This window comes from Panthera leo, chromosome A2, assembly GCF_018350215.1.
Source record: "Panthera leo isolate Ple1 chromosome A2, P.leo_Ple1_pat1.1, whole genome shotgun sequence".
NCBI classification, from domain to species: Eukaryota; Metazoa; Chordata; class Mammalia; order Carnivora; family Felidae; genus Panthera; species Panthera leo.
The window spans coordinates 135,387,060-135,414,890 of NC_056680.1; the positions used below are offsets into that span (position 1 = coordinate 135,387,060).

Consider the following 27,831-nt stretch of genomic DNA (forward strand, 5'->3'; position numbering starts at 1 on the left):
CATTTTATATATATATATATATAAACACACAATGGGATATTATACAGCCATTAAAAAAGATGAGATCATGCCATTTGAGAAAATATGGATGAATCTCGAGGATATAATGCTAAGTAAAATAAATCAGACTGAGAAAGACAAACACTATATGGTTTGGTTCGTTAGTGGAATCTAAAAAAACCAAACATAAATGAATAAACAATTAAAAAGCAGAATAAAAATGAACACGGGCAGAGCGAAAGAGAGGCAAACCAAGAAACTTAGTCTTAACTATAGAGAACAACTGACGGTTATGGAGGGACTGTGGGTAGGTGGGGTTATGAGTTAAACAGGTGATGGACAGTAAGGATATTGTTGTGATGAGCACCAAGTGTTGTGCATAACTGATGAATCACTAAATTCTACAACTAAAACTAATATTGCATTGTATGTCAACTAGCTGGAGTTTAAATAAAAAACTTGGAAAAAGAAGAAAAAATCAGACTTAGATCTATAAATACACAAAACAAATTGATGGTGGCCAGAGGGGAGGGGTGTGGGGAGTTAGGAAAATCGGTGAAGTAGGAGATATAGATTTCCCATTATGGAATGAATAAGTCAAGAGAATAAGCATAGCATAAGAAATATTGTCAATGACATTGTAATAGCATTGTATGGGGACAGTTATACTTGTAGTGAATATAGCATAGTATATAAACTTACTGAATCACTAGGCTATACACCTCAGACTAATGTAACACTGTGTGTTGCCTGTACTAAACCAAAAATACAAACAAAAAACTGGAGACATCATGTGTCCTGATTTCAAACTATATTACAAAGCTATAGTAATGAAAATACTATGTATCAGCATAAAAATAGACACAGATCCTCATTTTAACCCCCCTCTGTCTGTCTTCCAAGCTCATAAGAATATATTGGGGTCAGAAAGAGGAATTCCAAAACATGGGGCCCTGGGAGGGGGCATCTCTTAGTGGTGCTGAGAGTTCAGTTGTGGCAACATCATCAACAGCTGACATAAAACCAAGAATGAAAAGGAGACCTAATTCATTACTAAAAACACAAAATTAGTCTTTTTTCTAACTTACAACATAGGTGTAACATATGTCCAAATATCAAATTAGAAAAAAATTAACATGATACATGACAAGTGTTTTGATGACAATAATTGTGGATTTATTTTATATGATGGTGATTAAATGGATAGAGGCTAATATCTAAAATTATCCTCAAAGACAGCTTTTTAAAAAATCTATGGATGCTATAGGGAAGCTCTTATTCTTAGAAGCTTTCATTTAGCGTTCATTCTTTGTGGGTTGACATTGGCATCACAGATAATAATCAGGCCTGGTTATATGATGTTTGTGGACAAAACTTCACGTTGAAACGTGTAATATGGATCATGTGATTCTTGCCATGATTCTTGCCAATGATTCTTGCCAATGATTCTTGCCTGATTCTTGCCATTTTGTTGTTGGTATCGTTTTACAACATGGATTAAGAAGACAAAGAGATCAACCATATAGCTACTGTTGGTCAATAGTATTACAAACTAACACACTTTTGGTGAGTTAATAAAAACACAGAGACTTCCACATGTGTGACCTAGTTACTTATGACTACAAAAATATAAACTATTTCAGTAAATCTTAAGTTTGAATAATTTAAAGTCTCTATTCCTTTGAAAAAATACTTGAGCCACTTACTGTTTTCTGGTACTTGTACTAGACTGAATGTATAGATATGTTTAAGGCAAAGATACTGCTTATAATGAGCCTAAAGAATGACACACACATGTATTCATGTGCACACATGCACACTGCCCCCAAATATTATAGACTGTTCAAACCTTATCCCCTAGTATGAGAGTTTTACAATTAGCTAGTTTACAAAATCTGAAATACACTAAAGTGACATATGAAATGGAAAAAAGAAAAAAAAGAAAAGCCACTGGTAAAATAGAAAAAAGATACAACCTTGTGTCAACTGAGATATCTAGGTTTGCAAGCTATGACCTCCTATTGACCTCTTTCACAAATGTTTCCATATGTTTGAGAACCAAAGCCAGCCAACAGTAACACTAGTTTTTTAGTGCCCTTTTGAAATTACTGTATATATTTCTGGGAAAATTATTTTTGAGAAAGCATCTGGAGCCTGGAGTCTCCATTGGCTTTTGCACAGAACACTGACCAGCAGAATGCCATCATCGTCTTTAGGTTAGGGTGCCTCTTCAATTTTTAAAGACTATTTGAATGCCATTCCCAATACCATGAACATAACACACTCCTTTAAGGGGTAAAATAACATGATTTTAAAAAATACATTAAATTTTTCACAGTTTATTTTTAGTAGTGTTGGAATTGTTATGATTATAATTAATGTCATCACACTAATTAAACTAGGGGAAAAACATCATTTTGTTCTAAATGCTGCTAGACTGGGGAAAAATATATATATATAATTCATGATGAGGCAGTTCAATTAACCTTTTGCACATGCTATGCGTTGGTATAAGCAGCTTATTTATGCCATCTGCTTCACTTGCAGGATTTAATTCACTGATGATATTATTGTCAAAGAGAAGGGATTTCAATAAGCTAGACAGTGCTAGATTTACTTAGGATTTGATAATAATTAAATGACCGTGTGTGTGTGTGGCTATATGTGTATGTAATTTATAAGGAGAGATCATTGTATGCAGTATATGAAGGCACAATTTTATTTATGAGGACATACACATTTTAAATACCACATAGTAAATTTTCTCTTCAAATCTGTTAAATGAGTCTTCTTGTAGTTTTGGTTCCCTTAATAATGCTTCACAGCTGTTTCATAGAGTAACCCTCTAGCTAGAAGCTAAGAACCTGAATTGATGGGATATGGGAGGAAACACACACCAAAGTAGTCCATTGAAAACTAAGATTTATTTTTATTTCTTATAAAAATGAAAAAGTAAAGGTATTTTGTATTCTAGTTTATACATGGATTCTTCCAGCAAGCTGCTAGTTACCCTGGTTTGAGAAGGCCCCAGTATCAAAATCTTCAAAGCACTTATCAAAGACACCTCAGCAGTAACGCTTAGCACAATGGCATATTAACAAACTCTTATTGGTGGATAACAGAGTTCAGTTGTGGCTGTGTTGGTAGATATTACGTTCTAAAATTATTCTGCTAGTCCAAAGGAAACTAAAACACATTTAAAAACGCAGTGAAAATGCATGAGGAAAATAAAATGTATCTTGCTGGCCTGTCCCTCTTGTTTTAGAATTACACAGCTTCCTCCAGCATCTTCCCATTCCAGCCCCTTCCCAGACCTACACCTGCTTCATGGCCCAGAGCTCATGAGGTGACAATCACTCTCAGGTATTGCAAGGCCTGCTTTCTAGACTTAAGTCCATAATGTTATTCACTAACCTGTTAAAATTTTAATAGCGAGCATTCCATGCTTTAGAGCAGAAGATATTTGGGGATATATAGATTTCTGAGAAATCCTTAGATTGCCTATTTCCTCTATAGTTATTGCAAGTTTGATTAACAAGCCCTCTGAGTCTGTTTATCTGATATTATGACTGTCTTGAGAGCTCTTTCTATATGTGTAATATGATAATTATAAGTCAAAGGCCTTTGAATTAATGAGATAAATATTATCAAGATTGAATTAGGAAACACTGTACCTGGTTAGATTCTGCAGAAAAACAAAACAAACACTACTGTCTTCTGCCTCTTGAAAATGTGGATATTTAAAGTCTCATTTGATCAGTCAGTATTGGAAATGATAGTCTGAATGTACTCTAACAAATGCTTCATTTGTTCTTTTCCCCCTGACCAAATATCAATTTCCTTTCACACTGCATCTTTATTAGATTATCTTTCTTAGAGGTTGATGTAGATGAATTTATCTGTCTGGCAGAATGCATCAGGAGGATTTTCTCAGACATGTTGATGCTGAACACATTGTTACATTTTCTCATCCTGTTATCCTGACATCTTTGGAGACATTTTTTTCCTAAGCTATTTTGTATTCAGCTAACGTTTTTATTTAAAGTGATACTTACTGCCCACAAATTGGTAATAAATATATGTACTTAAGTAAAAAGTACAAGGTTTTCCACATTTTAGGGTAATGTCCAAATCAGAGTATCAAATGATATAAACAGTTATCATTGTAAAAATATAAAATAATTAGATTTTCACTAAATCTTTAGACAACTAAAGAGTGTGCCCCTAGAGAGTTAATATGTTTGTATTATCTATTTCAGTATCTTAGAACTTAGAAGGTAAGTTGACCACAGTGTCAATTAAGTCATTACTGATTTCATTTTTACTTTAAGCAATTACTTTCAGAAATTTCATCATTTGTAAAGGTCGTACTGTCTGGATGTGGTTCCTGCTTATTTATATTATAGAAGGAATGCAACATAACATTCATCTGAACTCATGTTATTCCTCTAGCTTTACTGTACCTTTTAGATAATTTAGTAAGTGACTGGAAGATTTTTAGTTTGCATTAGAGAGCATAGGATTTCTTGTTGACTTTACAGATATATTTATTAATAAAATTAAATTGTGTATTTACTGGACCTCAGGGGGTTTTATGAGTATAAAATAAATAAACAAACATGGCTCATGAGTCTATCATGACCCAGATGATACGTTTCCTGCACTCTACAGCATGCATTTTGCAAATGTTCCAAAGTGCCTGGTGCCTGTGGCAGTAAATGTACTAAGCCATCAGCTGGTAAATGACTTTGGAAATTAGTTGGAGGTTAATTCTCTGCCTCATTGGCCCCCCAAAGTGGACAAACTGTAATTGATTTTGATAGCTTTCACAAAGCACTTTTTTTTCTTGTGAATAATGAAGGTGTACTCACAGAGACATCCTCTGGTTATAGGAACAATTAAATGGATACCAATGAGATGTCATTAAGAGTTTATGTTTCTGTGCTTAATAAACTCTATCTTTAACAGTTTCCTTGCTTTTAAAATACTACAAATTCTTAACTGTCAAATGGTTCATTTTTTCTGTCAAGTATTTTTCATTTAACTCAAATATTTTGAATTAGGACTAATATTCTATTTCTGCACATATTATTATAGGGAGAAGCAGCTAAAGCCATGTACATCCATTTGTACCCGTAACTTCATGGAGGAAAGAATGCAGAGTGATCTTCTAGGAAAGTGATATCCTCATGTGCATCTTGAGTAAAGGAGGTAAAATTGATCAGGTATATGTTCACTGTCATATATACTGTTTAATAGTCATATCAAAATATCAAGTCAATGTTTTTCCATTTAAGTGAATTTCTCTAGTCTTTTACTCATGAATCTATTAATCTTTATCTTTTGCACAATCTAGAACTATATTTTACATAATCTACACCTCTTAAAATCTAAGTTGGAATATCAAATAGGATATTCTTCAAATAGTATACCATGCTAATATGTCCATTATCCAATATGATGTCTCCCAAAAAGCACTTAGTAAAAATAAACGTATTTTCTTCACTATGGTGCAAAAAAAAAAGAAAAAAACAAAAGGTTTGCTAATTAGTAAGATTCTTCGCTATATTCATAGGATTAAAGTTCAGATTAGAAATGTCACAAATAAAAGTGAAATACTGTCTGTCCACGGTTAAGTTTACAATTCATTGGAAAATAGTAAACTATGGAGTATAGGTAAACTTTTCTATTGTGATGATTAAAATGTTATAGTTAGGTTTTTATATTTATATTACTATATAATAATTTGGGGGAAGTGGAAGAGACCATGCCATACAAATAATCTAAATAATGAGAAGATATATATATATATATATATATATATATATATATATACACACACACACACACACACACACATATATATAATGAGGATATATATATATACATATAATGAATATATATATGGATATATATATATGGATATATATATATATTTATATATATATAAAAACATATATATATGGATATATATATAAAAATACATATATATATATATCCATATATATCCATATATATGTTTTTTGTGTTTTTTTTTTTTTTTTTTTTTTTTTTTGAGACAGTGAGTGGCTCAAGAGCAGTGGAGGAGCAGAGGGAGAAGGAGAGACAATCTTAAGCAGGCTCTATGCCCAGCACAGAACTGTGCTCATGAACTGTGAGATCATGACCTGAGCTGAAATCAAGAGTCAGATGCTCAGGGTACCTGGGTGGCTCAGTCAGTTAAGCATCCAAGTTTGGCTCAGGTCATGATCTCGTGGTTCATGAGTTCAAGCCCCATGTCGGAATCTGTGATGCCAACTCAGAGTCTGAAGCCTGCTTCGGATTCTGTGTCTCTGGCTCTCTCTCTGCCCCTTCCCCACTCGTGTTCTTTCTCTCTCTCAAAAATAAATAAACATTAAAAAAAAAAAAGAAGAGTCAGATGCTCAACCAACTGAGCCACCCAGGCACCCCACTGAGGAGATATATGTAATTGAATCAATGACCCATCCTAAACATGCAAGTCTACCTTATCCAGGAGGTTTAGTGCGATGTTCTCTTTTGCTTTCAATGCCTTTTAATTGTTTACAGCCTCAATATTTCACTTGATGAGGAGTTGTTTATGTGATGTGAAGAGATCATCAAAGCCAAACAAATCTGTAAGAAATTCAAGGCATATTTCTCAGACCATCAATTTTCTTATTGGTAATAATGGAAGGAAAATAATTACCTTTTATCATTAGCATGAGATTAAGTGAGATAATGGCCATAATGCACGTAGGACAATGCCAAAACCTTGAGTGTGTATTAGTCAGCTCAAATGGCTTTAATAAAATATCATAGACCTTAAACAACAGAAATTTATTTTCTCACAGTTCTGAAGGTTGGAAGCCCAAGATCAGGGTGCTAGCTGATGGTTACCAGTGAGAAATCACTTCCTGGCTTGTAGATGGCTGCTTTCTCATGGTGTTCATATATGGTGGAGAGAAAGAGAGAGCGCTCTCTTTTTCTTCTTATAAAGTCATCAGCCTATTGGATTAAGACCCCACCCTTACGACCTCATTTAAACTTCATTACCTACAAGAAGCCCTATCTTCAAATACAGTCACATTGAGAGTTAGAACTTCAGCATATGAATTGGGGTGTTGAGGGCAGATCTACTCCAAGTATATTAAAAATAATTTTTAGCAAATCAATCAGAGTGATACATTGCATCAACAAGAGGATAAAAACCATACGATCGTTTCAACAGATGCAATAAAAGCATTTGACCAAGTACAACATCCATTCATGATAAAAAACCCTCAGCGAAGTAAGTTTAGAGGGAACATACCTCAACATAATAAAGGCCATGTATGATAAATTCACAGCTGACATCATCCTTAATGGAGAAAAGCAGAAAGCCTTATGCCTAAGGTCAGAAACAAGACAGGGATGTCCACTGTCACCACGTTTATTCAACAGAATATTGGAAATCCTAGTCACAGCAATCAGACAAGAAAAAGAAATGGGATCCATCCATACTGGTAAGGAAGAAGTAAAACTTTCACTATTTGCAGATGACATGATACTAAATATAGAAAACCCTAAAGATTCCACCAAAAATGATTGGAAATGATAAATGTATTCAGTAAGTTTGCAAGATACAAATCAATATGCAGCAATCTGCTGCATTTATATACACTAATAATGAAGTAGCAGAAAGAGAAATTAAGGAAACAATCACATTACAATTGAAAATAATAAAATACTTAGCAATGAACTTAATGAAGGAGGTGAAAGATCTATATTCTGCAAACTATAAAACATTAATGCAAGAAATTACAGGTGACACAAACAAATGGAAAGATATTCCATGCTCATGGATTGGAAGAACAAATATTGTTAAAATGTCCCCACCACCCAAAGCAATCTACAGACTCAATGCAATCCCTATCTAAATACCAAAAGCATTTTTCATATAACTAGAACACCCTAAAATTTATATGGAACCATAAAAGACCCCAAATATCCAAAGAAATCTTGAAAAAGAAGAACAAAACTGGTGGTATCACAATACCAGATTTCAAGACATACTACAAAGCTACAGTGATCAAAACAGTATGGTATTGGCTCAAACATAGGCACACAGATGAACAGAACAGAAATAAACCCACAATTGTATGGTCAATTAATCTTCAACAAAGAAGCAAGAATATGCAATGGCAAAAAGACAGTGTCTTCAACAAATGGTGTTAGGAAAACTGGACAGTTACATGCAAAAGAATGAAACTAGAACACTCTCACACCATAAACAAAAATAAACTCAAAATAGGTTAAAGATTAATAGATGTGACCTCAAAGCCACAAAAATCCTATAAGAGAGCACATTTCTCTGCCATTGGCTGTAGGAGATTTTTCTAGATATGGCTCTTGAGGCAAGGGAAACAAAATCAAAATAAACTATTGGAACTACATCGAAATAAAAAGCTTCTGCACAGCAAAGGAAATAATCAACAAAACTAAAAGAAAATTTATAGAATGGAAAAAATATATTTGCAAATGATATATCCAATAAAGGGTTAGCCAAAATATATAAAGAACTTATACAAGTCAACACCAAAATACCAAATAATCCAATTGCAAATGCGCAGAAGACATGAACAGACATTCCTCCAGATGGCTAAGATACACATGAAAAGATGCTCAGCATCACTCATCAGAGAACTTTAAATCAAAACCACAGTGAGATATCACCTCATACCTATCAGAATGGCTAAAATAAAAAACAAGAAAAAAAGGTTGACAAGGACGTGGAGAAAAAGGAGCTCTTGTGCACTGTTGGTAGAAATATAAACCAGTGCAGTCCCTGTGGAAAACAGTATGGAGGTTCCTCAAAAAATTAAAAATGGAATTACCATATGATCCAGTAATTCTACTACTGGATATTTACCCAAAGAATACAAAAAACATGAATTTAAAAGTACATATGCACCCCTATATTTATGGCAGCATTATTTATAATAGCCAAATTATGGAAGCAACCCAAATGTCCATTGATAGATGAATGGATAAAGATGTGGTTTGTGCACACACAAACAGACATGCACACACACAAACACACACACACACAAACACAGAGACATGAACACTGGAATATTATTCAGTCATAAAAAAGAACAAAATCCTGCTATTTGCAACAACATGGATGGATGGATCTAGTGTGTATAAGGTTAAGGGAAATAGACAAAGACAAATACCATATTATTTCACTCATATGTAGAATTTAAGAAACAAAACAAATGAACAAAAAGAGAGAGAGAGAAAGAAACAAACTGAAAGACTCTTAACTGTACAGAACAACTTACGGTTACCAGTGGGGAGGGGAGGGTAGAATGGGTGAAAAGGTGAAGGAATAAAAGTACACTCATCATGATGAGCACTGAGTAATGTATACAATTGTTGAATCACTACATCGTATGCGTGAAACTAATATAACACTCTATGTAGGGACATCTGGGTGGCTCAGTCGGTTGGGCGTCCGACTTCAGCTCAGGTCACCATCTCACAGTTTGTGAGTTGAGCCCCATGTTGGGCTCTGTGCTGACAGCTCAGGTCCTAGAGCCTGCTTCGGATTCTGTGTCTCCCTCTCTCTCTCTGCCCCTCCCCCACTCTTTCTCTTTCAAAAGTAAACATTCAAAAAATAACAAAAAAATACAATATGTGAACTAAACTGGGATTAAAATTTAGAAAAAAAGGAAAAAAGAAAACATAAATTAACAAAAGTCTAAAAAGAAAAAAATGTTGGGGCGCCTGGGTGGCTCAGTCGGTTGAGCGTCCAGCTTCGGCTCAGGTCATGATCTCACAGTTCGTGAGTTCGAGACATGCGTCGGGCTCTGTGCTGACAGCTCAGAGCCTGGAGCCTGCTTCCGATTCTGTGTCTCCCTCTCTCTCTGCCTCTCCCCCACTGATGCTCTATCTCAGGAATAAATAAACATTAAAAAATATTTAAAAAGAAAAAAATGTCAAAGTATTTATTGGTATAAGCTCTACTTTCACTTCAGTTGGAGAGATGGAGACTATGTGATATATTTTAGATCATCTTTCTAAAAGTCCCACCAACTGAGTTGGCCTGATTAAATTCCATGTCCTCTATGGATCTATCTGTGAGGAAGCAAAGAGGACTTTTTCTTCCTTTATGCTCTTAACTCTCTGAACTGTGTTTGACATGGTCAAACACAGTGTCCTTAGAAGCCAGATAAAGCCACTAATAGGACTATTTGGCATAATAGCTGGGGGGTAATTGCTCTTCAGTTCTACAGATTTACTAGGAGACTATTATTGCTCTATTAGAGCTCTTTAGAGCCAGCTGTTTAAGCAGTGAAATTTTCTCAAAATAGGCCTTTACTGACAATTTTCCTCTTCATAATTGGTGCTATTGCCTCCATGAGCTCAGTTTTCCTTTTTCCTTTTTAGGTGGCTGATGGCTCTCAGAGTTTTTTCAGAGATGCTGCAAAGCATTGGGAATAGTTGTCTCGCTCCCTTGACTACTTCAAAATAACTCATAATATTTTCACAAATGAAATATAACAGAACTTTGTAAATTATAAGCCAAATGTAAATTCTCCGTAAAATTCAGTAAGTGAAATATTGAAACTTTTAGATGGATTTACCAGCTGTTTAGCTCTAGTAGGAGACCAGAGAAATGATTGGAATATATGTTAATAGAACATATTCAAACTAAAACAAAGACAGAAAGAACCCCCCCCGAAAAATATGTGTTTGTGTTTGTGTGTGCATGTATGTATGAGAGAGGGAAAGAGAGAGAGAGAAGGAAAAGAAGAGACAGATGGGGGAGGAGGAGAAGGAGAGAAAGTGAGAGAGAGAGAGAGAGAGAGAGAGAAAGAGACAGTGAGTTGGGAAACAGTGTCAAAAAGAGAAAGATAATGCACAGAAAAATATATTCATATAGGGAAGAGCCCAAAATTATCCAAGCTGATGAAAGATATTAACCCTCAGCTTTCAGAAGTGCTACAAACCCATCCATGAAAATACAACAGGGACTATATCTAGACATTATAGTCAAATGACACAGAGAAAAAATGTAAAACCAGCCAGAGAAAAGAGGCATATTTTCCTTACGGGAAAAACAATGATTTTGAGATGTGGCGTGTCAACAGAAGTAGAGGAAGCCAGAAAATAATGAAATGCTATGTAATGATCTAATCAATTAATTCATATTTTAAACTATACAACTGCATCCTCCCAAAGGATGGGAAAATAAAACAATGTCAGGCATTAGAAACTGACAAGATTCAGTGCAACTACATATGTATTATAAAATATATGAGAACAAGTCCTTCAGACAGAAGGCAGGCTCACAAAAATACTGAAAAAATGAAGAGTCAAAGAAAAGCCAATGTGTGAATAGACATAAAGTAATAGTGACTTTCAAAAACATTACATTTCAATACATATGTAGCAATTAATTGTGTGTTAAAAATAACACAAATTGTGAGAGAAGAGGATAGAGAGGTAAGGTGATCTAAGTTACTGCATTATTTGAGAACTGGCAATAAGTCAAGGAGGCATTTTATCATCTCTATAGTTAGTACTAAATGAATAGTGAAAAGAACATGTAAGTAGTGGCTTGGTGGTGGGTAGGGGGAGAAACAGAATAATAAAAATACTGATTAATCTAAATAAAGGTAAGTTAACAGAAAAAGAATGCTGAACATATGAATTCAGTAGAAAATAATAAAATTCTATGTAGAAACTCAAATACTTTTAATCTAAATGGATTAGATACTCCAATTAAAAAATGAGCATTGTGGGACTGCATAAAAAGAAAGCACATCTATATTCTGCTAAAGGATCCACTTAAAATATAAGATATTAGAAAAAGCATCTGAAAAAATTAGAGACATATTTATGCTACCAAAACACTGTATAGTATATTAAGCAAAGAAACATCCCTTAATCTGATAGAACATCTACAAAAATTCTAGAGTAAACATTATGGTTAATTCTTCCTCCTGAGAACAGCAATGAAACAAGTATACCAGCTATTGCCACTTCAATTTTATATTTTCCTGGGGTCCTACCTAGTGAAATAGAGAAAGGAAACAAAAGACATAAGATTTGGAAAGAGAAAACATTTTTTTTTGCAGATAACATGATTATTTGTGTTAAATGTCCCCAAATTCGAGAGACGGGTATTATAATTATAAATTTAGGCACTTACTGGAAACAAGAATAACATTCACAGTTAATTACATTTCTATAACCCAGAAATAAACAAATAGAAAATTAAATAAAAAACTTTTATGTAGAACAATCAGAAAAATCAAATTCCTAGGAGAAAATCTGATGAGAGAACTCTATTTTCTTTTAAAAGCATTATCAATATGTGTTACGTCCCCAAATAAATGGAAAAATATTCTGCTCTACACATTGGAAGAGTTGGTATTGTCCGTTCAACACAATCCCAATCAAAAATCTAGCTGTTTTTTTTTTTCTTTGCCAAAGTTGAAAAGTTAACACTAGATGCAATGCTAAAGGCAATCGAACATGGAGATCAAAGTGGAAGACAAACTAAAAGATTTTATTTTTTTAATTAAAAAAAAAATTTAACGTTTATTTATTTTTGAGACAAAGAAACAGAGCATGAACGGGGGAGGGGCAGAGAGAGGGAGACACAGAATTGGAAGCAGGCTCCAGGCTCTGAGCTGTCAGCCCAGAGCCCGACGCAGGGCTCGAACTCACGGACCGCGAGATCGTGACCTGAGCCAAAGTCGGACGCTTAACCAACTGAGCCACCCAGGCGCCCCCAAACTAAAAGATTTTAAAGCCTATTATAAAGCTAATAATAGAAAATAATACTGTGGTAGGGATACAAGATTAGACAAATGGGAAATTGGTACTGATTCTAATGTCCAGACGAAGACCACACGTATATGGTCACCCGATGTGAAAAACATGGCTCTATACTGCAGTGAGGAAAGGATGATCCTTTCAGTGAATGGTGCAAAGACAATTAGATATGAAAAAAAAATCAGTTTTGAATCCTACCACATTTAGACAAAACAATAAATTTAAGATGAGTATAGATTTAAATTTGGAAGTTAAAACAGTAAAGCTTTTGGAAGGAAGCATTGTTTTTGTGATCTTAGAGTGGACTAAGGTGTCTTAAATCCAACACAGAACTTGCTAACCCATAAAGATTTTAGTACTAGATTTCATTAAACTTAACTTTTGTTCATCGAAAGACACCATTAAAAGATGGGAAATGAAAGCCACCGAGTGGGAAGATATATTTACAGTGTGCACTTTGGACAAAGTACACATGAGGAGACTGTATAAGAACTTTTACATACCAATTACAAAAAACAGACAAGATATTTGAACAGACATGACATTAAAAGACCATCAAAATGATCAATACATGTATAAAAGGCCCTTGAACTCATTAGTAATCAGGGAAATGCAAATTAAAGCCATAAAATGATGTTACTAAAAACCCCTAAAAAATGGCTTAAATAAAAAAAAAAAAGAGAGAGAGAGAGAGAGAATGTCAAAATAACAATTTTTGTGTTGGGTTTAAGAAAATGTCAAGGTTGTGGAGTAAATGCAACTCTTTCAGTGTCTGGATAAATGTACATCGCTACAAGTTGTTTTTGAAAATTGTTTGTCAATATTTACTACAGGTGAGCTGTATGCATGCATGCCCCTTTACTCATGCTCCATGACCCAGAAGTTCCCCCTTTGGGATGTACTCAACAGGACTGTGTAAATAAGTTAACCAAAAGAAAGGGATAAAAAATGTCACAGGAAGGTCATTAATTAGAATCTACAAAGGGAAACAATCCAGATGTACAGCAAGCGAAATATTAACAAATGTTACAACATGTGCATGCATCAAAATAACGTGCAAGAAAAATGAATAAACCACTACTACACACAACATTACAGGCATAATTTTGAGCACAAGAGTTCATATACAAAACTCACACTGTGTAATTCAATTCATATGACATTACAAAATTCTGGATATTCCTGGGGAAAGATATGGTTAGAAACTAGGGTAAGGAATGGTGGGAGTTTATTGGGTACTGATAATATTTTGTTTCTTGATCAGAGTGCTGTTTACATAGGCGCATCTACTTTGTGAGCATTCAGTGAGCTGCACATTTGTATTTACCTCAAACAGACAACAGAAAAATATTAGGAAACTATAGGTATTTTGCTATTTTAATAAAATAAAAAAATAATAACAAGGTCTAAAAAAGGATGTTTATGTAATTTTAAGAGGTCTATCTTTATAAATTAATAGAATAACTGAAAATTCATAAATATTCCTTTGCCAGTTACATACCCTTTATGGAGATTGCTACTACTACCTCTCTTACACACCCACACCTCTTATTTCAAGAATAGTTCCCTAAATCGCTATGGCTCTTTCATAGTTTCCTCAGAGTCAATATAGTGGGTGGTGGCCTGTGTTCAGTTCACCATTTTATTAGGCATTAAACCACTTTTAATTTTGATTCAAATATTTTATTCAAAACAAAAAATAGAGTGTGCATTTTCTACCCATTACATTTTCTCTGTGTTCTTAGATATATGTTTTAAACCAATTTTCCTTTTTTCAACTTTTTATTTTGACTCACACTAATATTTTCAATACATTAAATAAATCAAAATGTATTGAATATTTAGTAGTTGCTAATTGTTACTACTTTGAATTTGTTTTATTTTAATATATGAAATTTATTGTCAAATTGGTTTCCATACAACACCCAGTGCTCATCCCAAAAGTTGTCCCCACCCTCCCCTCCCTCCCACCCCCCATCAACCCTCAGTTTGTTCTCAGTTTTTAAGAGTCTCTCATGCTTTGAATTTATTTTCAATACTTGTAAACTATTTAAAATCTAACATTTGGAAATCATACATAAAATCAATTTTTAATCTGCATTAATTTTGAATATATTTGTTTAATGCATGATTAATCATAAAAATGTTAGTAACATCATCTCGAAAACAGTATTAAACTTCATGGAAAAATAACTTGCTAGCTTTTGGTGTCCCACCTTAGATTCTACCACATTAGAAAGAAGAAAAGATAGAGGACCTGGATCATCCTAGCAAAAAGACTGTGTAACTTTAAGAGGATTTCCAAGTCTTCAAAGAAGGTATTATGGGGAGACTAAAGGCTTATTTTGAACTCACTACTTATTTCCTACTAGACAATATGAAGAATAAGAGTAGTTTCTTAGCATAACAGAATATCTGACCTTGATGAAGTACAGTGCTTGACAATTAGGCAGTCAAAAATTGTGTATGAATTAATGAATAAAAGAAAATAGTGAATATTTTCATTAAGTTGTGAATTAACTAACCTTAACATATATACACAAATTTAATTACCAGATTCAGGAAACAACCTTTATCCAAGGAGCTCAAAGAGAGAATTACAATATTGTATATTCTTTGCTAGTAATGTTATAAATTGAAGTCAGCATTATCATATTTATTTTATGGACATGGAAAAAGGGAAGACATATAATAGATAACTCACTGCTCACTGTCAAGATAGTGGGAAAAACCATGTGGAGGAGATCGTATTTCCCATTATATTTATTTGCTTATGTATACAAACTACTTTCAATTTATAAAGAAGATTCTTTTTAAAAAAAATTTTTTTTAACGTTTATTCATTTTTGAGACAGACAGAGTATGAACAGGGGAGGAGCAGAGAGAGAGGGAGACACAGAATCTGAAACAGGCTCCAGGCTCTGAGCTGTCAGCACAGAGCCCGACGCGGGGCTCGAACTCACGGACGGTGAGATCATGACCTGAGCTGAAGTCGGACGCTTAACCGACCAAGCCACCCAGGCGCCCCTATAAAGAAGATTCTTTAGGGAAACCTTTTCTAATGAAAGTTAGTTTATATTACCAATATAACCTGTGGGTCACCATGTATAGATATTGCTACATTATATTAAGACAATGAATCAAATTTCCTATCAGCATAAGGTTGAAGAGCAGAAGATCCGTGCAATATTCTCACTCACTCCTAAAATATTTTTTGGTACTTCACACCTGTCATCTCTCTGTGCTCTTTGCTCCAATCTTCCTCACAGACTTCCCATGACTCCGAAGCTACTTGTGGTAGTGCACTGCCATAGCCATATTTATTGCCACTGACCACCTGCTTCACCCTTATGTCTAATGTTAAAAAAGGAACTGTGGTCCCTGAAATTGTGGGTCTTGATCAGTAAGTACTGTGTTTTATGTAGAAGTGTAGAAGTTTTATGTGAAAGCTATTTTTTCCTGCTTTCCTCACACTTTGTAATCTTTCTCAAAAGAGGTGGTGCTTACATTTCACAGACTCCTTAATGAAAATTCTCTTTTCTAGCCTCTATCTCTCAAGAGGTCATGGAGTTCAGCCATAGTCCGTACTTGAAACAAACCTTCATACTTCTCTTTGCCCCAAAGAGCTGCAGTCCCTGATTTTCTTCAGTAAAATTTCTCTCCAGCCAAAAGCTCTCAGTCATATAGGCCCACAGTTGTTCTGTTCACTATGTTGTGACACCAGCCTGTAACATGTTAGAGTCTGAGATGAAGCTCAAATGGACTGTCGTTTACACCAAAACCTCCATTGAAAGGAAAGTCTGTGCAAAGGGATTATGAAGGAGCTTAAGAAAAGACAATTCTCATGAGTGTTTTTATGTATTGTGATTGGAAGGTATAGTGTTTCCCTGAAATTAAGCTTTTAACTGAAAGTGAAGAAGCCTCTGGGCCTCATCTCCATTTCCATAATAGGCTGACTTACTTAATCTACTCTTTTATTAGGTTCTTTAAATAAGAAGCTGTTTTTGTTTCCCCTGGATGCAATAAACTCTAAAAATAAGCTCAGGATCAGAATTATTTTTCTGTTTTCTTTTCTTTTTTTAACCTTCCTTTACTTTTGATATGTTATATTGAATAAGCAGTCTAAGAGACGGCTCAAAATACTTCTTAATTGTGCTTTTATGACTTTTTTTCTCAACCCGAGACACGTCCATAAATACAGATGAAAAATAATGGAATGATGACTTTATAGCTTTGGCCATGACAGAAAATAATTTTGAAAAGAATTTGGCTTAACAAGCACTTTTGGCTGTCTACATTGTGTGTGGCATTCTGGAAGGAACTGTGGAAATGGAAGGTGATTAGGATCTCTCCTCTAGATATTTAATATCTAGTTAAAAGAGAAGGTGAATATAATAAGTTCTTTTCTAACAAAGAATGTAAAGTGGCCTAAGCAAAAAAAAAAAAAAAAAAAGAAGAAGAAAGTGGCTTGAAAACTCTGAGGAAATAGGTTTATCTTACTGGGTTTAAGAAATGCTTTGTAGAACGCGTGGACCGGAGGAATTGGAGATTGAGAGATTGTTGATAGTAGCAGAAATGTTAGTGTGGGCCATTCTGGATTAAAATAACATAAGATAAAAACATAAAACCAAGCGGGGGTGGGTGGTGGGGGGTACTCTGAAGTTTGTTTGTTCATTTGCTTAGTGTGAAGAATCTGCCAGACACTGATGTAAAAATTACAAGTAAGCAGATAGTTATATATATCTGAAGTTGAAGACAGAGGTTCTTGTTTGGAAGCATGTTTATCTCTCTCTCCTCCCCTCCCCTCCCCTCTCCACCTCAGTCCCCTCTCCTCCCCTCCACTTTCCTCCACTTCTCTCTTCTCCCTATATTTCTTACATCGCTAGCTACGAGAATTACAAACATAAATAAAGCTGCATCAGTTCTTAAGGAGCTCACACATTAGTTGGATGGCAGACATACAAGAAAACAATCTTAATGGAGCAGGATATGTGTCATATTTAGCTATTAGTAGGTGCTATCAAGTGAGTGATATTTACTTAGGAAAAGCTTGACATATGGTGATGTTTCAACAGTGTCTAAAGGTCAAAATGTGGGCAACTTCCCAAGGGAAGGAGTGAAAACATGCCAAACTGTGAAACTACATGCATCTTAGTACGAGCACAACATTGTGTACATATGAGAGGAATGGGTGAGATAATACCAGACCCAAAATTACTTTATATACCATTCTAAGAATTTTTTTGGATTTGTCCATACTTGATGGTACACCTTTGAAGGACTAACTGGGAGAGGCTATCAAATACATTTATGATTTAGAAGGAAATATCAGATTGAATTGTATTAGAATGGGTCTAATGAGGGAATGTGAGGTTATTCCAGTAAGCCAGACAAGACATAATGAGTGTCTAAAATATATAGGTATTTTATTTTCAAAAGGAAGAGTTTGTATTTTTCAATCTGTGAAGCACAGACTTTGGGATTTCATGGAATATTATGTGAAGTAGGCGTTATATGAAAATTGGATAAACGATAGCCTCTCCATGCACACACACACTCACATTTTTAAAAGTTTTTTTTTATTTCTTTAATGACAAAATACAAACTGTTTTTAAGCATTATGGAATTCACTGTATCTATTCTGAATTAATAGATAATAAAAACTACTTTCATGTAGGGGTCCACCAAAAATTGAAGATTATATTCATGCTTGAAAATATCACTAATATATATTAATGTCCAGTTTATGTTGATTTACACAACTGGATAGATAAGGGTGTCCATCCATGGAGATAAGAGACATAGAAGAAAGAGAAGGGTAATATGTTTTGGGTGTGGATATTGATCTTAGCTTACATACAGATTTGTCCCATGAGGCAGTTTAAATAAAAGGGGATGAATGCCTTCTAGAAATGTCTGGCTTTAATACATAAACCTGGAATCTATCATTCTATCTAACTTACTGTCCAGCTAATGATCATTGAGACCATAAATTAGCAGTATGTATGGAAGGAGAGGAGGCTGAGCACAAAATTTTAAAAACAGTATCATGAAGAGAAAGCCATGAGTGAGTGTTACGAAATAGAAATAGACAGGTGGGAGAATTAGAAGACCAAGAAAGACATCCCAACATGCAAGAGAGAAAGGAATATACCATTTCTTTAAAATATTTTTCTGAATCCTGATGACCCTAATATAGTTTTGTTCTTTTTTTTTAAGTCTCTACCGAATTGTATCTACAAACAGTTGTAGAAATATTTTCTTATAAATGAAAAATAATCAATCATTTGCCTTCTTTCTTTGTGAAGTTAAAATAACAGTTAAAGCAGAGAGTTAATGTGACATTTTTATGAATGATATGACATTGGTATATGAATATGTGACCCAGTTTGATGACATTAGGTGAGAATGAATAATTTGACGTAATGTTACCACCATTATTTTCAGAACATCAGGCAAAGAGTTCTCGGTGTGAGTAGTGCCTCAGAAAAATACAAGGCTTTAATATCTCTTAATATCTAATCCTTTGCAGAAATTGCTCATGGAAAAGAATCTTGCTTAATAAAGCTAACTTGTATTCCATTTATTAAAAGTCCAGTTTCCAATAAATTCATCGCATTTCTTTTGTACATTTATATTTTGAAAGACAATTGATGAGCAGTAGCTAAACATCTGTAGCACACACCCAATATTTTGACATGTGAAACTTTAAGACTGTTCAAATTGCTATAATTCTAAACTGTCATCTGTTATGAAGATCTGCATTTTTTCTTTTGCTTGGATGTGAAATAGAACTCCCAGGAGATAAAATATTATTACTATTGAATTTATATAAAAAATCATTAATACTTTTGTTCTTGGTATTCCATCTATTATCAACTATGACTTGTTCTTTGATTTTAGGAACAGCAAGTAAAACAGCACAGAAATTTTTAGAGACAGTTTCTAAACAGTTTTTGGAGAAATTCCTGAATCTTTCCAAGGAGTAAGATTGATTTTGCTCTTGCCTTTTGTCACTTAAACATCAGTGACTAAGCAAAAAGCTTTCATTTTCTTGCTGTCAATCTTGAAAAGTCCCTAGGCTCCAAATGACCAATTAGTGCCAAAGCAGTGAAGACACTTCAGTTATCTTGGTTTAGACAGTGAGCCGAGCTTTCACTTACGGGTGTTAACAGCCTGATAATTAGATTTCTTTCTGAATATAAGCTAAATTCTGTGAAGGATCCTGGAGCGTTACAAGCACATCATTCATACTACGTGTCTAAACTATAGTCTATATGCTACACTATAGTCGACACAGCTTTCTTATTTTCCTTTTATTCCCTCTTTCTTTATATATGATCTTTTGTAGTGTAAATGATGGTTGCAAAGAAAAAAACATGCTAAAATGACTGAAAATACACCCTGTTTTTAAGAATTGTCTGGCGTGTAAGTCAATAAAGTAAAAATTGGATGTTAAAGTTATCTGCTCATTCAATTCTCTTTTCCTATCTGAAATAGTATTTTACCTGAGATTTTATGTTTTATTTTCACATTGCTTTATTTTTTCTTTATATATTCATTGGTGGAATACCAAAGCAAAATTAACTGTGTCTTGTACAGCAACCCCTAAAAAACAATGTTGTGTAAATCAATGAAGTTAATAAATGTGAAATACTTAGAATACAAGAAAGTGTATATAAACATGATTTTGTACTATTCTTAATCACTTTTATATACTTGCAATTATCCTATTAATGGGTTCAGTCAGTACCTGCAGCTTGTTCCAACATAATTAAGATATATTTTATTGTATTTTCAATTTTCACCATCAGGGTGATAATATAATTCTCTCCTAGAGTTCTTATAGCCATTTATATACACACTTTTCTGGACATGATCCCAGTGGACTACTTTATAAGAAAGTAGAACATGACTGTATTTTTAGTTTTCAAGTATTTAATATGATATTTAAATGTATTTTATTTGAGATAACAGAAAGTATTTTAAGTATTTTATACTTAATATCATTATTTTGATTTAAATCCATTTTGAAGGATTTAATTCAATTGAATTTTGAGAATTTCAATTTATATAACTGAACTTTCCAAAAAATTTTCTGGAACCCCTCATTAGCTGATTTGTAGCCTCTTAATTTCTGTTCTTCTTACTATAATAGAAACCTCTGTCCAACTTGAAGATTCAGTCCCACCAGAATTCTAGGACCAATCCTGAACTTGGTCAAAAGCAATTTCAGCAGCAAATCCTTTACCTATGAGATTTAGCACTTTTACAGTACGTATTTCTCTGAATGTTATTTTCTGATGTCAGCTCTAGTAACTACTATTCTGGCTTATTCCCAAATTTACTCCCAAAAAGACAGTTAGCTTTTGTCCCTGAATTCTTGCTTTGTTCCTGGTGTCCTAGGCTCTGCCTTATTCCAGAAGCCCTGCTCTATGAAAGCAGGCCCCATTCCTACTTTTTCCAAGCCGTAAAACCCAGTGCTGTCCTGGCTGCCTGTCTTGTCCCTAAATTACATGCTAGGGCAATGCTATAAATTGGCAAACGTCTTTCACGTCACCTGCCTGACTGCTAGGATTTCTTATTATTAGTGCCATCAAATATAATAAAATCAATTCTCTAATGTATTAAACATGTTAGTAGGTCTTATTAATCACTCTCCTATACTCAGAAAATACTGTTTTCTCAACATGCCATTCACTGCTATACTTAAAAAATAGGATGTGCAATTTTAGTATTTGAGAATTGCTATGTATCTTGGTGTCTTCTCTACACATAAGGCAGGTGTGGCTGCAGTGCCTTTTTCCCTCAAGTTAGCCTCATTGCACAAAAGTTAGCCTGGTAATGCCCACCATTCTGATAGCAAAATCTTATGTATCAGATCTCCAAAATATAATTTACAAATAGAATTTGAAAAAAAAATATACCAGCATAAGCATATTAAAAAAATTCCACTTCATCAATTGCCCTTGAAGGATTTGGAAAACGTTACTGGTTAGTATTGGGGCAAGGAGAGAACTGAGGAGAAGGGGAAGACAGAACTAAGGCATGCAAAATTCAGAATGAAAAACCTTAGCTTATTGAGTCATCACACCAAGGATGGTGGTCGAACCATGGCCTCTGACTATACCAGAGTAAATTAATTTTCTGTCGCTGTGTAACTAATTACAGCAAACTTAAAGACCAACAGTGTTGATTAAAGGAGGGAGATAAGTAAGACTTTTTGTATCCATTGGGTGTTTTGAGGATTTAGCACACCAACTCTAACTCCTCAGGGTGATTTTATTTATTTTATGTTGAATCTTTCATAATATAAGATGGTAAAAAGCAGCGTGCTCTCTTTATGGAAACTTAGGGAAAACAAAATTAATTTAATACTCACAGGCCTAAGACTCAAAAGAACAAAACATTTTGTATGTATGTGTTTTTCTAGTGATCATTTTTTCTGTTAGAAATGTTTAATTATATCAATAAAAGCACACAAACACACATATGCACACAATTAGAACGACCTAAAAATCATCATAAAACTTTTTTTCCCCTCTCAATCCCTTTTTTAAAGGAACACTAGTTTATTATCTTACTTACAGTTATGCGGGAGGGGGATCACAAGTCCAAAATGGATTTGCAGAGCTATACTCCTAGAGGCTCTATATTACTGTTTGCCCTTCCCAGCTTCTAGAGGTCGCCTGCATCCTTGGCTCACAGCCTCTTCCTTCATCCTCAAGTGCAGCTATGTAGCAGCCTTGAATCCCAACCTCTTTCTCTGTCTCCCTCATTCTCCCTCTTCATCTCTTTCCTTCTTTCTTCATATCTGTCTCTATTTCAAGATGCACAGGACACCATGAAACCAGATAGCTCAAAATAGAATCTTGAACAGGGATTTTTGGTTTGGGGGAGTATGGGGAATAAGCTTGGGAATTCCTTGAGCTCCCAGGATGGGCTAACAAAGCATAAAGAAATAGAAAGCCACAGGATAAACGTGAACAAGATTAGGTAAACAGGGCAAAGGCCCCAGTATAGGACAAAGTTACAGGAATAGGAAATCTCAGGATGAAAACATCCAAGATTAGGTAAACAAGATTAGGTATTCAGGGCGGAAATGCCGCCCAACTTAGTACAATAGCAGAAAGCTGCTTCCACAGGAGGGAAGGACCAAAATAGGTAAACAGGTAAACAGGGCTATAAACTGCAGCAGGGCTGAAGTTGCCCAGAATGGAGCTAATTAGCAAAAGAAAGGTGCCTTCTTGACCCTAAGATAGCATGCTCTCTCTTTCTTGTCCCCTAGGCCAGTTTAGGTAAACAGAGGTGGCACCTCATGTCTGCTGTAAACAACCTTCCACCCAGCTCCAGGATTTTGTTCTGTATTGGCCCAAACCCCTAACACTGCATATCTTCAAAAGCCCCTTTCGTCACGCCCATGAGTTAATGTTCATGGTTTCCTTGTCTCTTTGTGCAGGTCATCATGCTTGTAAGCCTTCTGATCTTAATAAAAACAGAGAAAGAGGTTCTTGTCTCCTCCCAGACTTTAGCCTCTTTCACATTTTAATTCTGCATCCACTCTTGCTGGACAAGAGAGAACTCCAGACCCAGAGTCTATGACCAGGGGGTTTTGTTTAGCAGGATTTTTTATACCCTGCTTGACATGTAAACATATTCTATCTATGTAACTATCCCCATCTTAGACTCCTCCTGGAGTCTCACTGAGACAGAACAAATCATGAATCTTACCACTGTCAGTAAGCAATCCTGATCAGCTGGTTGCAAATTACCCCCAAACTGCTCAGCTGTATGGTTACAAAGTAGCACTACTAATAGAACATTCATGTCTTAACCAGGGATCAGTGTTCTGCAGGTACTTTAGAAAAATAGCTTAGGCCAATTCCCAGTCTGCTGGAATTAATACTCACAACAGATATATATTAAGAAAGTACAGTGGATGTACACTGAAGGAAAGAATTACAGATGCTGTTCCTGGAATTTGTATGCCTTTTTCTTTGAGGAAACACAAAATATAAAAACTCCACTTCAAGCAACCAAGCCAGAATAGGCACAATGGGTCTGAATTAGATATTAGACTTCAACATTTGAATTGAGCTCAAGTCAGTTTTGGTTGAGCCTTAGAGAATCTCTTTTCCAAGTTTTTGGTTAGGTGAAACTATTTCCTAGTCTGTTCTTCAAATATGCTCTCTGTTAGACCATGTATCTTCTATTTCTGTGCTTAATGGGAAACTTAATATCTTGACTTTTCCAAAAAACTTTGTGCCATCTAGTAATTTTTCAGTTCCTTCTGCTTTAAAAAAATTTTTTTTAATGTTTATTTATTTTTGAGAGACAGAGAGAGACAGAGTGCGAGCAGGGGAGGGGCAGAGAGAGAGGGAGACACAGATGGAAGCAGGCTCTAGGCTCCAAGCTGTCAGCACAGAGCCTGATGTGGGGCTCAAACTCAAAGACTACAAGATCATGACCTGAGTTGAAATTGGATGCTCAACCAACTGAGCCACCCAGGTGCCCCATAGTTACTTCTGTTTTTTATTTAGTTACTTCAGACTCTTCAAAATGGAAAGGGATGCATAGAATAGGTGCACTGAATCCTATTACCCTTCACCCAGGGAGGTTTATTTATATTATGAACAGGAGGGAAAAGCAGGTGAGTAATACCACACAACTTATTGGTGTCCTTAGGACCTCAGATTGGAAGCTGTTGCCTTAAACCTACTGACACGAAGTTTTTTTTTCCTTCGGTGATAGGTATCATCAAGTACTTAATGTCTTATTTTATATTCAATTGCCATATTAGGGGAAGCAAAAAGGAGTCAGGGGGGGAATGTATTCGTTATTTTTCACATTTCATCTTCAACACCTTTTATGATGATAATATAACAGCAATAAGCATGTCATTTATTAAACATGAGTTAAGTGTCAGGTTGTGTGACCTACTGATTTTATCTAACCATCATATCAGTGATATATATATCATTATCCCTATTTTATATAAATGGAAAATTGAATAAGGACATGGTTTAAGGGCCACGCTCAGACAATATCTAGATTGAAATTTTAATCCACATCCCAGATATTTAAGAAGCTATATTTATTTTATTATTCAGTGCTACTTGTCTTCATCTCTTTCCTCTCTTTTCTTCATAATAGCAACCATAGTTAAAATTTTGTATTTATTTTTTAATCCTTTATTGATATAAATGGTGTATTTTGTTGGATGTGCTTCTTGATCTTTACTTCTGTTTGCTACCTGTTCCAGTCCATGGGACAGAATCATATGTGGTGGGATAATTATTGAAAAGTTATTTCATGGCTTGCTCCTGTTACTCCAGGTATCTCATAGAAATAGGAGATGTTTACGTATGTGTGTGTGTGTGTGTGTGTGTGTGTATTATACTGACTTTTGAGAGACACAGAGACAGTGTGAGTTGGGGAGGGAGGGGCGGAGAGAGAGAGAGAGAGAGAGAGAGAGAGAGAGAGAGAGAGAGAGAGAATCCCAAGCAGGCTCCACACTGTCAGTGCAGAGCCCAATGTGGGGCTTGAACTCATGAACCATGAGATCATGACCTGAGTCAAAGCCAAGAATTAGACTCTTAACTGACCGAGCCACCCAGCCACCCCAGGAGATGTTTCTTAAACCTGTTTTCCAGAAGTTAACAAAACCTTTGGGTTTCACCTGGGAAATTATTATGGTACTGTCCAGGATTGCTAATTATGGTACTGTTTAGGCTTCTGAAAAAAAAAATTCCTAGTTCAAACTTTTATTGCTTCAATTTAAGCAAACAAAAACCAACCAGGTTGGGAGGTATAAATGCAAATAGAGGGGTGTGTTGAGGGCTTGTGACAATGACTAGGAGGTTTGAAGGACTTTCACCCTGTTGGAAGATCAAGCTTCCGCATAGCTTTCCCAGGTAGATAATAGGACCTTGGACAGGTGTCAGAGTGAGGTGTGAACTCCTTGGTAGCTGCATGCTTCAGCTCTCAGCCCTTAAAAAACAACTGAATTCAATCCAGGCACAAAGGCAGTAGAGTGGTCATCATTAAGGGCTCTGGATCAGTGAGCATACTATTAAGAACTTTGTGACAATAATAAGAGAGGATCTTCCTAATGAGTTTTACAGGGGATTTTAGAGAGGGAATAATCTCCCCCACTGCACCCTAAAAGTCCATGTCTTAAAAAGAATTTCATTCCATCTCTCCATACAGAGATTGTCTACATGGAACAGTTTTAGCATGGTTTCAGAAAATAAAGGCATATGGTATTTATTTTTTTGCACCCTGGTATATTTATTGCACAGCATTCTGTCTGACCCACTCACACAGTCTTGTGAGTTAATGTTGTAGAAAAGAAGAGAGTGAGGTAAAACTTTTGTACAGTAAACTTCCTTTTAGCCTCTGTGGAAAGGGAAATACTCATAACCAGTTAATGACCAGCAGTCAACTATGGCATGGGTAACAACAAAGCACAAACAAGAATAAAGCATGAACAAGGTGTAACTCTGACCAGATCACCCAGAAATTGTTGAAAATGGAGGATCTAATTTCCATATTTATTCTAGAAGAGACACTATTGACTCATTAAGGTGTATGTTCATACGAGAGGCTGGTGAATAAGATAGAGGGGTGCTTGGCAGATGTATCTTAGCCTCTATTACTTTGAATATTTGATTGGCTTATTTTCTGACCTCAATGGATAATGTTCCTCTATATTTAGGGCCAGTCTGTCTTTACAATATGGAATCCTTCTGGTTTAATTTCATGCAGTTAAGCTTAGTGTCAGAGATGGCTACATAGAGACCAGATTCAAAACAGTCAATAATGTTTTCCACTTTTATTTTTTTCTACTCTGGAAACTATAAGTGTGTCTATTAAAACATTAATGATAGACATTTGAATATACATATAGCTCATTTTGGTTTTCCATTAGCCTACCATTTAATGTGCTAGAGCCATGTGTTATGCAGCTAATTAAATAATAAAAGAGAATCAGACTAAAATGTTTGACATGAACATGTAATTTAATTTTGGCATTTGGAATTCACGTTTTTAAACTGCATTTTTAAACTGCACTGGTTTTTAAAATTTCTATTATCCAAAATTCATGTATTAATAGGATATTAGAATTGGAAATGTATATATAGACCATTTGTCCAACCTCTCCATTTTATAGATGGGGAAATAGAAATATAATAAATATTGAGATTATTTTCAGGAACATTTTAAAACTGTTTTCATTGTGATTCATTCTCTACATTCCATTTCATTAAACAGAAAGTATATTAGATATTGCTGTAAATAATTTTAAATGCTATGTTCAATTAATATTAGAAAGATGTTAAATCATGTGACTTTTAATCAAAACTAGACGGGTGACAATACTTTGCATGAGTTTAGCATTTAATTCCTTTTCTTAGGAATCGTAATTTTCTTGCTGTACTCAACAGAATTGCCATATGGGATGGAAAGGGAGAACAGGGATGGTAAGGGGCCTGGGCAAGAAGCTTCCAGCCCTCAGCTTCCACTCTGTAAAAGTGAATGTGAGAAGTTCTATTTTCATGTGCTTTGCATATTCAGTTTCTACTGACCATTTGGTTTCAAGATACAGATCCACTGCAACAATCACTTTACAGAATTTGTGATACCTAGTTATCTACATCTCCTGCCAATGCCAAAATAAGCGTTTTTATCGAATGAATATTTCCTGTAACTTTCTTACGAACTCATTCAACTTGGGCTTTAAGTCTTTTACATTCCTGCTTCACTCTGTATTTTATAATATATTCTCTGTTTTATTCTCTTCATGATTGTTTATACCCAAAAGAGTTATTTTTATAGTCCAGAGGGGGCTTTATACCCAAGACTAAAATCCTCTGTTGTTGCTTAATTTTTCCTTTTATACAGTCTTAGAAACTAGTGTATAATTGATGTTACATCTTTGAAAAGTTTTTCATAATCAAAAGTGTCTGATGTATTTATGATAAACTGCTAGTGTCTCATAGG

The 27,831-nt window shown here is 34.9% G+C and overlaps 1 long non-coding RNA gene across 1 annotated transcript in view; it reads left to right on the forward strand.

The window, feature by feature from the left end:
• The window catches only part of LOC122213535, a 105,125-nt gene that overhangs the window by 28,359 nt on the left and 48,935 nt on the right, over positions 1-27,831 (forward strand). Inside the window, exons 2-3 of the long non-coding RNA XR_006199570.1 lie at positions 5,098-5,225; positions 15,050-15,146. This is a non-coding gene — a long non-coding RNA (uncharacterized LOC122213535). The remainder of the gene's footprint in view (positions 1-5,097; positions 5,226-15,049; positions 15,147-27,831) is intronic.